Source organism: Solanum lycopersicum, chromosome 11, assembly GCF_036512215.1.
Source record: "Solanum lycopersicum chromosome 11, SLM_r2.1".
NCBI lineage: Eukaryota > Viridiplantae > Streptophyta > Magnoliopsida > Solanales > Solanaceae > Solanum > Solanum lycopersicum.
The window spans coordinates 29,559,032-29,575,742 of NC_090810.1; the positions used below are offsets into that span (position 1 = coordinate 29,559,032).

Sequence of the window (16,711 nt, forward strand, 5' to 3'; positions counted from 1 at the left end):
TCAACTCCTTTTGAGTAAACACATATTGGAGAATCTTTTGGTCGATATACACGTCAACATGAATACCATACAAGTAATGCCTCCGTATTTTCAAGACAAAAACCACCACCACTAACTCAAGATCATGAGTTGGATAGTTCCTCTCATGCACCTGAAGTTGCCTAAAATCATAGGCTACCACTTTACCATGTTGCATAAGCACGCAACCTAAACCCACTCGGGATGCATGATAATATCCACTGAAGCCCTTTGTACCCTCTAGTAAAGTCATCACCGGAGCAGAAGTAAGTCTATCTTTCAAGATTTGGATGCTTCTATCATATGCCTCCAACAACTCAAAGTTCTTACTCTTTTGGGTCAAAGTAGTCAAGGAACATGCAATGGACGCAAAATCATCTAGAAACCTCCAATAATAACCCTCTAGACCCAAGAAACTCCTAATGTCCGTTGGAGTTAATGGTCTAGGTTAATTTTTCACTGCCTCTGTTTTCCTTGGATCAACCTCAACTCCCTCACTAGAGATGAAATGACAAAGAAACGCCACCGTCCCCAACCAAAACTCATATTAGCTATACTTGGAAAATAATTTGTTCTCTCTAAAAACTTGTAACACCAACCACAAATTATCCATAACACCCTTATTTTTAGAATACACGAAGATGTCGTCAATGAAGATAATGAAAAATGAATCAATATAACTTTGAAACACCCTATTCATAAGATCCACAAATGTTGTCGCGTCATTAGTGAGACCAAAGGACTATACTATGAACTCATAGTGACCATATCTAGTCCAAAATGCCGTTTTTGGAATATACTCACCTCTCATCCTCAGTTTGTGATACCCTGATATCAACTCAATCTTAGAAAAATACCTTGCCCGTTGGAGTTTATTAAACAAATAGTCAATCCGAGGGAAAGGATACTTGTTCTTAAAGTTACTTTATTGAGTTGGCAATAATCAATGCACATACTAAGGGATCCATCAATCTTCTTCACAAATAAAACTCGAGCACCCCATGGAAAAAATATTAGGTCTAATGATACCTTTGTTTAGTAAATCTTTGAGTTGAGCCTTAAACTCTTTCAATTCGGCCGTAGCCATATGATAGAAAGGAATTGAAATGGGATTTATATCCGGTAAAAAGTCGATACCAAAATAATTTTTTTGTTGGGGAGGAATACTGCGAAAATCTTTAAAAAAGACCTACGAAAATTTCCTTACTACGGGGACTGACTTAATGGGAGGAATTTCGGAGTCTAACTTTTGAATCTTACAATATGGTATAAACACCCTTTGGAGATCATCCTACAAGCTTTCAAACAAGAGATTATACGACCTCTAGGAATAAAATTTTCCCCCTTCCACTCTAAAATGGGCTCATTTGGAAAGGTAAACTTCATCACCCTTGTTCTAAAATCTATAAAGTCAAACCAAGAATGCAACGAATCCATACCCAATATGACATCCAAAATCAAACATATAAAGTTCTAGTAGTTCAACACAACTAACTCTATTGGGCAATATTATAGGAAAATTTCTATTTACCCTGTTTCCAACAATCGGCTCACCCGCCAGGTAGACACCATAAAAGTTTCAGTCAGTATATCGGTTTTAATGTCAAACTTTTAAGCTACTAGAGGAGTAACAAACGACAAGGTAGCATTGTAAGATCCCGAAAATGACATAGGTGAAGATGGAGCCTAACATGGTTGTCATGATCCTCTGATATCGTGAAGTGGTATAAAATTGGTATTGAGGCAGTGTCTAAGAGATTAGGTGCAGTGGAAGTCAAACGTCAAGGGATGACAAAGATCTTCCACGACTAAGTCACATATGTGACTCATATGTGGTTTTATGTGTTTATGTGTGATTCATGAGGTTATAAGGTAATTATATGAGTTATTATAGTGTATATAGTCAGTGTGTCATGTTTTGAGAAGTTTAGAGGTCAAACGTCCTTGTGTGTCTAGGCATGTCTCATCGAGTTTTACGTGCTTGTTTTAGATGAAATTCATGAGAGGTCCTAAAATCGTATACAATCATGTTTGGGTTGTACACGTTGGGAAAAAAATCCCCAAGGACCATCCAATGGTCCTTCAGGAAGGATCCAAGTTGGTGTCCAAGATTGTCCAAGACAGCCCCAAACAACGGAGGCAAACGACGACTTGTCGGCCTGTCGATGCCCCGTAAATGGGTGGTAAATAGTTAGGAGTGGGAGAAGAGGCAGCAAAATACAATCCTCCATCCCAGACGATGGACCAACAGGACGTTCCATTGGTCAAGGGATGGGCCATCGATGGGCAACCCTCAATGGTTTGTGTTTCCTGCGCAGACCACTATTAAGTTGAGGGGTGAAGTTGTAAATTCACCCCACTTCCAAATAAGAGAAATGTAGGTTCCTAAAGGTTCTTTTGGGTATTTTAAATATTTTTATAATACTAAAACACTTGGAATATTTCATTCTTCAAAATCAAAATCAAAATTCCCTTAGAAAATCTCTAGAACTCCATTGGAGTCAAAACTCAAGGAACGGGTTGGATTGGAGAATTGAGTGGAAATTATTCATAAAATGAAGAATTAGCTTCATTGAGGTATTATTTTTGATCCTTGAAACTCTATTCATCAAGGAGCCCAACTTTTGAAGATGTTTTCTAAAGTTTACAAAGATGAATTGTCCAATTTCATGATCTATCCATGGATTCTTGCATTAAAGGTTTTTAAGCATTGAATAAGTATTGAATCGTTATTATTAAATTATATTAACTCAATTAGCCTATGAACCTATGTAATTGATGAACCTAGTTTTGACTACTTTATGGGTTACTTGATATTGACTTAATGCTTATGAATTCTAGTTTAGTTTTTATGGGCTATTGGTTGATGTAATAATTGTATTTAATTGATAACTAGGTTGTATTAGATTGATAAATTCATATGAATTTACCTAGTTTCATTAAATATGATAGTTTTTATATTTAATTGATGTTCATGGCCATGGGTAAAGGCCTTATGGTATTGAATTGGATGGTTTAGTATTCGATTGAAATGTTGAGGACGGAGTGGTGGTAGGCTGCCCTAATTTACTTTATTTTATGTTAATTAGACTTAACTTAGTTGTGATAGATGTGGTAAAATCATGATGGCGGTGTTATGTGCTTTACTTGCAATTGATGTGGCCTTGTCGGCGTTATTTTAAGTAATATGGTGATCATGGCCTTGTCAGTAACTACTTGAAGTATTATGATGATTTTTCTAGTTGATTATGTGAAGTTGGATATGCCTATCTACATGATAAATGATGTGAAAGTATATGTGTTCTTATATTGATGCTAATTAGTTGATCATGTTAAATTATGATTATGACTTTATGTGTATAGGCTTAGGGTTGATGCATGGTTATTCCTTCTTGACTATATGAGTCTGTGATGGTCATATTTATGATGATATCATAGTATAAAGGATTACATAAAGATGATAAGGGTTATTTTTATGTGCTTTTAGAAGGACATGTAATATGTGATAAAGAGAAGTATGTTGTGTCTTGTCTTTGTTAACTTGTGTCCCTTACTTGATACATGTATGAATGTGAATATGAGATGTCTTGACTTAGGATTTTAAAGCATCTTAGTATTGTATTTATGAATTACATGAGACCTTAAATGATGTTAAGAGATTCTTTTATGTGAAACCTTGAACTTAGTGGTAAGGTTATGAATGTTGAAGTCGAAAGTTGTAATGGTATCCTTCAAGTAAAGGAATGATAGACTTAAGGATGGTTGGTTGGAACGATATCATATCAAACCTTATGAAAGTCATTATGATCTTCTTGTCGCCATAGTAAGGTAGCCCTAGTGGACCTTTCTTTGGTAGGGTAAATGTGATTGGTTATGAACTTAATAAGGAACTCCTTTATATGAACCTTTAATGTAAATTAATCTATAAGAACCAAGGCTTGCACCGAGTGAGTATGGTAAGGGAAGTTTTTCTAGTTAAATAATGAGACTAGAGTACAAAGCACGCCCTTCATATTCCTTAACCATATGCATACATGGGATGTGGCCAAGTTCTACCATAGGCAAGTAGAACACCCTCATCAGAGCAGGATAGAACTCGGGATTTCATGCTTTGCTATCATGGTCTATGTCGTTTATTGTCTATTCTCATCATATGGGATACCTACTAGCATTAGAGAAGTTCTATGAAGTTTAGGTGGTCGTATGGGATGCTATCTAGACATTTCACAATAGGCTTTGAAGGTATTAGTTAGAGTCCCTAGGTCTTGTCCAAAACCATTACTTTAAGGTATTTATGTGATGACTGAATCTTAAATGAACTAATTAATGTAATGACTTAAGTTGATAAAGTACGTTAAATGAATAAGTACTTACCTAGAGTAGTTAAGGATTGTCTAGTTAAGATGTGAAGGGGGCATAGGAATGGTCACTTCGTATCTTACCAAGATAAGTCTTAAGAATGACTCTAGTTAGGGAAATGTTGATTATGTGGACCTGATTTAGGCCTTAAGTAGTCTTGAGGATTATTTAGGTAGTCTTGAAGAGGTCAATCATCACTACAACAAATTTGATTATTAGCGACAAATAATTTTGTCACTAGAAATTGACATTTCGTCACAAAAAGAATTTAGTGAGGAAAAATAATTCGTCTATCATTCATCCCTAAAGCATGGGTCACTAAATCTATACATAGACAATTTAGTGTTTCATCACTAAATAGAAATATATTAACTACGAAAATATTATCGTCCAAATGCTTCGTATTCATGACAAATTGTTTTTTTACAAAAATTATTTACTTTTGTAGGTAAAGATAATTTTTTGTCACTAATTAGGTTATTATAGCCAACGAAAATGATGTGCCACTAATTATTTAGTTTAATTAGGGAATGGAATTTGTCACTAATATTTTATGTGTTTCACAGTCAAGTAAATAATATTTCGTCACTAGAAACTACTTTCTACATACACTTTGTTTATTGTCTCTTAAGAAAAAAATTATTGAAAACAATATATTTAAATGATTTTGTAGTCGAAACAATCATATCGTCACTAAAAATAATTCTTTTGCCGACAAAATAAATTCTTCGGTAAAAAATATCATAAATAAGTAAGCAATTTGTGGGACAAAACTATTTTTATCACAGAATTTCATACTTTAATGATGAATATGTTATCGTCTTAAAAAAATAATGTATTTGTCACTATTAATTGTGTTTTTGTAGATAAAATGGTTAGTCACTAATGAAATTTAAACTTGTAGCAATATTAGAATTTATATATAGCTAGGTCTACATAAATTTAAAATTTTATCTAAAAATTAAAATTATTAAATAATCGAGTACAAATATATTAAACTTAATAGCATGGAGTAATTTTTTTGAATAATGAGCATTATACATAATACAAATTAAAATTAACATATATTATAGCCCTCAAAAATTCTTGCAATCTTTTGTACGTTGTATTGTGTTTAAATCTTCCAGTTGTTATTGAGCATCATACCGTATGACCTAAAATAATAATATAAGTGAGTGTCAAAGATAAAAATTATGCAAAAACAAATAAATTGAGAATCTATGTCTAGTTAGCACTGCGATATTTTCTGCTTTGTATTTTTATTTGGAATTATATTGAGATTTATAGAAGAAAATCATGCCATGCAATTATTCTTTTAAAAAAAGGTAGAAGTCTGAATCAATCTCTAACAAAATAATATGTGACAAGTCATATATGCTCAGATTAAACACAGCCCCTTACCTACGATGTAAACAGTTACCTCAGCCTTTTCAACTTAAGCTAGAATCACAAGATCATGTTGCTAAAACAATAATGTATTGTTAAAGTTCATGTAGTTGTCTCTATGCTTATTTTTATATCAAAATACCTCAGTGACGTAAATAACCCTTCATAAAAAAGCAGGCACCCCAAATAATATAAGTAATACGAGAGTATAGATTACAATAAGTTGCCTGTAATACTTATTCGTGCATTTAATAGATCCTTTCAAGCTATCATGACAATCTATCAAAGTTGTGTGGGGTTTCACCGTATATGTTGTTTCTCAAATTAAGATTTCAAATGATGAATATAAACCAAGACCTAACCACCATAATTCAGGTATAATGTATCAACCTTATTAGTTCACGATAAATAGTTTAACATATCAACAACCTACAATGTTTATACTTGAAAATTAAACAACCATTGACAAAAATAAGAAAAAGAATACCCTGAAGCGTCCATTGAATCTCAATCTTATCTTATAACAGTGCCTATTTCCCTTTAGAATACCATCTCAAATCATTTTAGGTTCTTCAATATTATTATTTATTTACCTTATCCTCTATGATGATTGTGTCAATCACCATCATAACAAGGTTTCTACCATAACTAGGACAATGCATAGTCCCAGAATACCATTAAACACCATGTTTATATTATGTCCAATAATTTACATAAGACATTCAGTAAAGAAACAACAGAATAATTAATTAAATATCTAATTAATCTTACAATGCCTAACAATATGCCTAAGCCACAAAGAAACAAGTAAATTATTATGGGCAAGAAAAATGATGGGTTCTATAACTACAAATATAGTATGAGATTTATGTTCCTCACTCCTCAACATATCTAGGTTAAAGTAGAGATGAAATCCTTTGCTTAAGCAGTGAACTAATTAAAATCACAATTTATACGAATAAGAACAGAGATATAAGAAAATGCACAAATATCTAATCATAAAATTGATATAGATACTACGTGGTTTTAATTGTCAAGTCACCTAAATAAAAATAATTAAAAGATCCATATTCAAACCTGATAAAATGTAGTTCTCATCGCTTCTTCTATTCAACAATGTTAATTTTAGTTGCTGATCCCATATCGACAAAGCTATCACCTGAAACTTTTGAAAAAGATGCTAAAACAATTTTCAATGAAAACTTGATCAGTTTGAGTCTTTTTTCTTTATGAAATATTTTAATTAACTGGAACTATGCACCCCTTTGAATTAGATTGTACCAAATAGTATAACGTCTCCTATCCAAATTTGAAATTTCAATTGCTTGATGCAATAAAATTTAGTATTTTCTTTAACATTGTAAGTATGCTAAGAAATGTGTCATAAAAAAACTTCCTATTCCAATATGATGGATCCCTATATTGGTCCACCAGACATTAGAATGAGAGCTAATGAAACAATATGAACATTTAACACTTTTGAATCTTTGTTATTCTTGATTTTTGTCAAATAAAATATGACAACTAAAACTCCTTAATATGAACTGAGTATGATATAAGATTGACCAATAAGTTCGCCATACATAACAATTAAGTTCTATTGGCAACTTTCATTACTATTGGTTACCATTAACTGAAAGATCAAAAGATAAATAAATTTATAAGACCAACTATATCTTATTATTTATTCATAAGACAATAAACCGACCCAAAAAAGAAGTCTATGTAAGACCAATCTAACACTTCTCAAGAACACCAATTATTTCATATGTATTCTCTTACACAAGCACAATTACTAGTATTACGAATAAAAGTTGCAACTTATGCAATTTAACTAGATATTCTAACGTGCATCTGGAACAAACCTTGACCGAGTACTTCAAAAAATAATCATGATTTACCCCACAAAATGAAATAGTTATAAATATAACCTAAGCAAAATCTTGAAATTTCAAATCAGCGAAGAGTTTTATTTACCTCTTGTCCAATGTAAGGCTAGTCGTTCCCACACAAAAATAAGTCAAAACAATTTAAGAGTCTTCTCCTTCAAGAATGGAACAATCTCCATTTTCAATGGTCAAAATGTAATATGACTTCAAAAGTGAGTAGCTAATTTTAGGAATTTGTTCATATTAAAAAGACAAAGAAACAATATTATCTGCAATTATGTAAACATACCATCGGAAGAAATAAATAATTGGCTAGGCAGAGCATTCGCTTTCTGGCAAGAAGAAAGGGTCGTAGGCAACGCCCGGTTGCCGAGTGCTCGCTGGTCGGTGTCGTTCGCTGCTTTGCCTGAGATCCTAGGAGAATAATAGAGAGGGAAATATAGGGGTGGAAGAGATGGAAATGGAGATGGAGATGGAGAAATATGGATGACTTAGGGTTTTGGTTCTTTTTATTTAAAACTAGTTTCTGAGGACGTGCTTGTATTCTATGTGAATTTTTATAGATTTGTTATAATGATAAATATTTTAAGGAAATATATATGTAAATTAATGAATAATATAATGTAACAATTACAAAATAAGAATAAAGACTTACGCAATAAAATATTCATAAAAAAACTAAATTAAGAAGTCTGATGATGATAAAAAAAAAGACAAAAAGAAATAGATTTAAGAAAGATCCAATGTAAACATTGTTGTTATAAGACTGATGTATTTATAGATGAAAAAATAAGTACAAAATTAGTACATAACTCTCTAAGTTCTGATCGACTCCTTTCATATCCTATCAAAATTCAAGAGGTTTCTTCATCTACTTTGACTATAGAATGAAAATGATAGCCTAATAATCTTGGTAGAGGTTTCATGAGATTAAAAAAGTTGAATTTATATAGATAGAATAGAAGAAATATCAAAAGATATATTAAAGTTTTAGTTTAAATATTTGGAGTTTATGAATATGAAAGGATGAGAGTTATGAATATTAAGAGTATAAAGTTGAATAAGTAATTAACAAATAATAATAAATAAATGAAGAATATGAAAAAAGAAGTTAAAATTAGCAAACCATGCAGAAAGAACAACTAAAGGTCTTATCACGTAACTAAGCGCTAATAAATTTAAATTTGTGAAGATAGAGTCATTCTTTAATAATAATCGAGAGGACATTATCAACGTGTGTCTCCATTTTGAAGTTTTGCACCCTTTATATTATTAAATTCGTTATTTATCACAAAGGATAATACTTTATCCACATAAATTATATTATTCATGAGAGGGTTTAAGGAAAAAGTTATGAGAAAGAGGAAAAATATAGCAATTTACTAAATACTTTTTTTTAAAAAAAATTATAATTATTATACACATATAGATTATAGATGATAAATATTAATTAATTGGATATTTAATTAGAAATCAATATTTAGAAGTCTAAAAGTTATTAACCTTTTAATTAAATTTATACAATCAAATATTGAAATATTTTATAACAATTTAATTTATAGAAGGGGTAAAACTGTAATTCAACTTTCAACATTTTTTGTTCATGCTTTTAGTAATATATGATAAATAAGAATGAAGATTTGATCTCAACCTTTGGTTTGAATGGTATGGACGATAGAGATTTGATGTTGTACTTGATTTTGATGAACGAATGGCTGAGATTAAAGGTGGAGCTTTTGAGTATTGAATTTAAGAAGAGAAGATATAATTGATAAGTGTTAAAAGGCTATAATTGAAATAAGTAAATGACCAATATTGACATGAAATTAAATAGTGAAAAAGGTCTGATATACCCCTCAACTTTGTCATTTGTAGCTGATATATTCCTCGTTATAAAAGTAACTCATATATGTCTTTACGGTCATACAAACGGCTCGCATATACTCCTGTGGTTGCTAAATGGCTCACATATACCCTTCATTTAACGCGAGTTTAAAAAATTAATTTTAAATATATATTTATTACTTCTAATTTTTTTTAAAAATTATTCAGGGGTATATATGATTCTTCTATCAAGTTCAACGTATATATTTTAATTTTTTCATACATAATTATTTTTTTGACTTCTTTTATTATAATTATTTGAGTTTCTTATTCTTATTTTGTTTTTTTCTTTCATTCCTTAGTTTAAAGAAAAAAAATTAAATTATTTTTTTTGTGTATTGTAGTTTGATTTCGTATTCGAAGAAAAAATTTGGTCATCTACAATAAGTTTTACAAGAATATTAGTGAAACATAAATAAATTTGATTATAAAAATAATAATTATAAATTAGCCTTGAAATTAAAAAAATTAAAAAAAGTATGTTTGACGAGGATTATATTTACTCATATGGGATTATATTTTTTAGGAAAAACTAATAATAATTTAAATTTAAATTTTTTTTTCATTTCCGTTAGAGAAAAAGGGTATATGTGAGTCATTTCCTTACAAGTAGGGGTATATATGAGTCACTTTCATAACAAGAGGTATATCAGCTCTAAATGACAAAGTTGAGGGGGATATATCAGACCTTTTTCCCAATTAAATATGAAAGGTTAGAATTGAAATAACATTGAATAGGAAGAGGCTATGAAGTAGACAAATTGAATAAATGAGGTTATGATTTAAATAATTTAAGGGGGAATAAGAAAATGTTATTCAATTAATAAGATACTACATATATTAAAGTATTTTTATATAAATTAAGCACACCTAAATTTAACAACATTTAAATAAAGTAGGTTGTTCGAGTTTAACTAGCGATAACTATAATAATTTAATAATAATAATTGATAATTTTGTAAATTAACGATACTATAACATATAATTGTAGACTAAATCGATTAAGATTTTAAAACTCGTTATATTTTTTTAAAAAATACATATTTAATTGAATAAGTCTGTCAAAATTGGGTGTCAACAATATAATTAATAAACTCATGTTGATCGATATAGTTAAATATATATATATATATATATATATATATATATAACACAAGTTTAATCAATACCAAATTTAATATATAAATCTCCTTAAATTGATCATCGGTATTTAATTAATTTATAATATATTTCAAATCTGAAACATAAATATATAAGGCTAGATTATTTAAATTACTCTAGGAGTATATAATCAACATGTTTCATACTCCGATGAGTTATCCTTTAAATGTCATTGCCTACGGTATGATCACTACACTTGACATCCATTCGAGAAGAAGGAGATAGAGAGGAGAGGCAGATCCGCCTCTTTTGTAGATGAAATATGAAAAACTAGGGTTTTTTTGTCTTATCCATTGATCACATTTGAATGAGTGCTTATGATTATATCTTTGTTATATCTTAAAGTATGGACGGTTAATATTAAATTAGAATTTGGAGTTGATAATATGAATAAGAATATGCTATAATTTAAATCAGCAATGGATGTAACTAAAAGAATAATTTGAATTGAAATGGCTAGAATTGTAATGAATTAGAATAAAACAGGCTAAAAAATAAATATTTTGGAGGAATATTAATGAAGTTCTATTCAATAAATTAAGTACAAAACATATTAAAATATTTTCATATTCTTAAAAAAACCTAAATTTTAGAATTACCGAGTAATTAAATACTGCTAATGTTGGTTATAAGTCGGTAAAAATTTGGTGGCAACAATCACAATAACTAAAATTTAAAAGACATATATAAGATTAAATTGATTATTATATTTGTATTAGTGTCGCATAAATTGGACAAGGGGAATAATATATTCTTTTTGTTTAATTTTATTTTTCTTTTAGATAATAAGTAATTTAGTTATAATAGTTTTTATGTAGTTTTAAAATATATAAATAATTAGAAATTCATTTTAATACGTTCATAGTCAAATGAAAAAAAAAGACCATTAATTTAATTGAAATTCCACAAAGAACAAATGTTCACCAAGACATGTGTGCTCATAGAGTCTTATATACTACTAGTGCCAAAACATCATTCTTTGAGGCGACACTTTTAATTGATAGAATCTTAAACATATTTACTCAATAAAATTTTCAAAGACATTAACTCAATGCTACATAAATTGAGGGTACAATAGGGAGAGAATTTTATGTTTAACTATGAAATTATTATACTTTGTTTGTCACATATAATAATAAACAAACATAGCCAAATATTATTATATGTAGCTAGAAAATAAATTTTGTCACAAATAGTAAAATTATATAGCTACAAAATTAAAGTCGCCGCTACTTACGCATTGCATGTGTAATGACAAAATTATAATACAATTATCATCACCGGTTGCTTGTAGTATTAGTGACAAAAACTAAGGTTATAATTAAATGTAAAACTATGAAAAAACAAAACTGAAACTTAAAATATAATGCTAATAGAGGGAATCAAACCCTTGATGTGTAGCTTAATTTCAAGGAGACCTGCCACTAGGCTATAAGTTTCTATTTGTCATTGAGAGGGTGGACACTATATATATTCATATAAATACAAAAAAATCTACTTTATATATACCGTGTAATATTTTACCGAGGAGGTTTGGGTGAACCTCCCAGAACCTATGTGGGTCCGCCGCTGTTGGTGAACTCTTTCACTACCCTATAGATATTCACTCGGGCGTAGCCAAACATTATTTTTATATTTATATTTTATAAAATCGCAATAAATAGTTAAATTAATCAACTACAAAAATAAAATTGTTACTATTTAAACACAGTATATTTTGTGACAAAATTATGTTGTTACTAAGTCACATGTTAATTAGAGACAATAAAATAATCGACACTAATTGCTTATATTATTAGAGGCAAAAACTAAGGTCACTATAAAATATATAATTTTGTGGCTAAAGGTTACAAAATTCAACTATGAACTCTATTTTGTCGCTATTGCGACAACCTGTATTTTGTGATGAAATTTTTTCGTGTTCAAAATTGTAACTAATTTTATGATAAATAACACTTTGTCACAAATAGGATACATTATTAGAGACAAAATAATGTATGATTGATGAATTTAAATTTGTCCCTATTAGTACTTAATAAATAGCGCCAAATCATATTTTGGTGGGAACATTACTAGACAAAAATTTGCTACGAAATTGTAAGTTTTGTCACTAAATGTATGTTGCACAGACATTTAAATACGAAATGTACTTTTTGTCACAAAATGGGAATAATTAGTGACAAATTTTATGTTGTAACTAATAATTTCGAAGCTAAATATCACATTTGTTGTAACGAGTAAGTCTTTTGATAGCCTTTGATAAGAGAATGTCATAGTATCTATATGTTGTTGTGTTAAGTGAGAATGATTCTATCATAGAGATTTTATAGGATCTCTTAAGCGTGTGCGTAAGAGATTGTATGGGCAGTCGCTTCACAACTCACTCAAGTGAGACTTAGAATCACCTTTGGTAGGAGGATCTCATGTTCATATGTTTGATGTCTTGTAAGTGTGTATGTGTCTCCTTTGTAGTAGTCTTGTTGATCATTTAGGGATTGCTTAGAGAGGGTGTATGGGCGGTCTCTCTTTGTGTTTCTTAAGCGAGTCTTACGATTGCTTTTATGGGATAATTACATTCTAGAAAGTGTCAAAGGGAAGGGAAGGCACTTCACTATTATAGTAAAGCAATTCATTGTACAGTGAATTGACGTTAGTGTAAAGTGACCTTAAAAATGCTATAAATTCATTAAATGTTATCTTATGTGTTTCAAAGGTGTTAAATGTTGTTCTTATGATTATGATATGATTTTTAAATGAAAAGATGCATATTTCTAATAAATATCCTTTTTTCATGATTTTATGATAATCCCATATATTTTGTTCTCTCTAAAGGTGTAGGTAAAAGGTGAGAAGGATCGCGAATAAGAGCTTGGATTCTAGAGTTGTTCAAGCGAAGTGAAGTATGTTCTCAATTGACTCGAGAGCATACATACATATATTTCTTTTATTTCGACGTATAGTAATAGACTAAATATTTCTATATTTTGAAGTATGGTCCATGTGCCAAGGTATGATCGTGTCTTATATTTGATGAGACTGAGACTTAGTATTTCCTATGATTTCTAATGGAAGATTTTATTAAAGACATTCTCTAGAAAAATTTTAATTCTGCACTACTTTTCATTATGTATATGTGATGAACGATACGGAAAAAGCTTGTAAAAGACCTCCGACAGGTCAAGTACGCCGATTGCAATCCAATATTGGCCCTATGTTCTAGGGTGTGGTTTCGGGATGTGACAAGCATGGTATTGGAGAATAGGATATGAAAGTAGTCATAGGAATCAAAAAGTCTCATCAAGTCACGTCTAGTAGTGTCGTGAACATTGGCGTGGTCGCGACACATCTATGGGCGAGAAGCTATAGGACGATAGAGTTTCCCTTATTTTCGACTCCTATGTCGTGCCGTAGAGTAATAGTAATGATAAATCTTTTCTTATGGTTTTTCTTGAGTTTCTAGGAAGATGAATACAAAGAGGACACCAGCTAGGAGAGTTGAGGAAAATGATGTGCATGAGGAGATTTCTCCTCAAGTTGAGCAAATTGAGAAAGTTCCTCTAGGTGTTCAAGGTGATAAAGTCCCTATTGGAGGTCAAGGTAATGATGTTCCGGTGATTCCCCGGAGTTGAGTAAAAGTTATATTTGAGAGGCTTTGCTTGCTTTATCCCGAGCCGTGACTACTCAAGAGAATTTGAGTATAGTGCCTAGGGTGAATGTTGTGGAAAGCACTATGACGTCTAATTTAAGACACATTGTGAGGATGAATCCTCCTATATTTCTTGGATCTAAGGTGGGAGAGTATCCCCAAGAGTTCCTAGATTGAGTGTACAAGGTGTTGAATATCATGGGGGTGAGAAGGCGGAGCTAGCTTTGTATAAATTGAGGGAGGTTTCTCAAGTGTGGTACACTCAATGGAAGGACAATAGGCCGGTGGAGTCAGGTCCTATTGAGTGAAAAGAATTTAAGGAATCTTTTCTTGGAAAGTACTTTCCCCATGAGAGGAGGGAAGTAAAGATAGAGGAGTTTATCAATCTCAAGCAAGGAAATATAAGCGTTGAGGAATACTCTTTGAATTTCTCAATGTTATCTAGATATTCCCTATCCATTGTATCTAATCCGAGGGATGAGATGAGTCATTTTGTGATAGGAGTCTCCGATCTAATGAGGGAGAAATGTCGTACGACCATGCTACATAATGATATGACCCTAGACTAATGGTGTATGCCTAATGATTTGAAGAGACAAACTTATGAGGATGTCTAGAAACTTGAAAAGGAGTGGTGCTAGTTACCAAGATCAATCTAGATTTAAGAAGAGGTCTCAAAGCCGAACCATGGTGTGGATTGAAATTCTCTAGATGTCGGACCAAGGATTTATGAGATACATAACTTATCACTTTGCATATAAAACACTAAGAAGGAATTTCTATTTCTAGGAATACGACGTTACGGACCCGTGAGGAACACATAAGCCCTATTTACTCTCTCATCTTGATAAAACCAACGATTTGTTTTTCCCACTTGATAATGACACTATTTAAGGAGATTTTGTTTCACAACCCCCCCCCATTTACTTACATATTTAGGAAAGACTTTGACTAAATACTTATAGTTGTTAATAATGTTATGTGTAAACAATTTTCCTCGTGGGATCAATCCCAACCAACTAGTTAGATTTTTACATAATAATGATCACTTGTACTTCTTTAGGGAGGTGTAAATTGAGTGTATCAAGTAAAAGTTCACCTAGTTGTCTCGTTATGCTCCTGAGATGGTTGAAAGACATCAGGAGCAGAATGAGTTTGTTTGTTGCTGGCTTGGGCCATGCATCAAGCAAGAAAGATATAACTTCCATGTTTATTGGGACATGGACATTGCAAGTTATATGGTCTATGTGCAATAGGTAGAGAAAGAGAAGCTTAGGGATAGAGAAGAGTACAGGATTAAGAAATCCAAGACTGTGAATGAGTTTGGGAACCAAAAAAGTGGTTCAAATTAGCCACAATTTTAGAAACAGAAGGGGCATGCACCATCATCTACTAGTGCTACTGCACCTAGAGACAGAGTTGAGTATCATTGTCAAAGCTCCTGAGATAAGCCTGCATATTTTCAGGGTAGTCTGACGCAAGGAGGTAGTAAGCCTCCTGCCTGCGCAAAGTGTGCTTGGAATCACTCTGTCATATGTCGTGAAGACTATGCCAGTTTTTCAAGTGCAGTCAGACTGGGCATTTCATGAAATAATATCTAAATAAAAAGCAAGGCGGTGGTAGTGGGGGTAATACTACTCAGTCTTCATCTTAGGCTTCACCAAACAGTGTTACACCAAGAGGATCTACTTTTGGTGTTGGCGAAGAAAACAAACCGCTGATATGCTCTCAATAATCGCCATGAACAAGAAGATTCACCAGATGTTGTCACTAGTATGATTTGAGTCTTTGACTTTATTGTTTATGCATTGTTATACCCAAGAGAGATTTTATCTTTTGTAACTCCTTATGTTTCTATGAACTTTGAAGTTATCCCTAACAAACTTAGCGAACCATTCAATATTTCCACACCTATTGGTAAATCCATTCTAGCAGAAAGAGTATATTTTGATTGTCCTGTGTTCATCAATCACAAGAGTACCATGACTGAATTAATAGAGTTAGACATGGTAGATTTTGATGTCATTATATGTATGGACTAGCTCCATGCCTGTTATGCATCAATAGATTGCAGAACTCGAGTTGTCCAGTTTTAGATTCCTAAAGAGCCAGTCATAGAGTGGAGTAGTAGTCCAGCAGTGTGTAAAGGTCATTTCGTTTCATACATAAAAGCAAGAAAGTTACTCGCCAAGGGGTGTATCTATCACTTAGTACAAATTAATGACTATGAGGTACATTCCCTTAGGTCAGTGAGTTTCCAGAAGTCTTTCCTAATGATCTACCCAGAGTCCCTCCTAAGAGAGAAATAGATTTCGGCATAGACATCATCCGAGATACTTGTCCTATCTTTATTCTTCCATATATAATG

At 31.5% G+C, this 16,711-nt stretch overlaps 1 long non-coding RNA gene across 1 annotated transcript; it reads right to left on the bottom strand.

Moving 5' to 3' along the window:
* Positions 1–5,314: 5,314 nt before the first annotated feature.
* Positions 5,315–8,116, bottom strand: LOC138339539 (uncharacterized). Its single transcript, XR_011212367.1, has 2 exons — positions 6,841–8,116; positions 5,315–5,531 (listed from the first exon to the last, which is right to left on the bottom strand). It is a non-coding gene; the product is annotated as an uncharacterized lncRNA (long non-coding RNA).
* Positions 8,117–16,711: the final 8,595 nt, after the last annotated feature.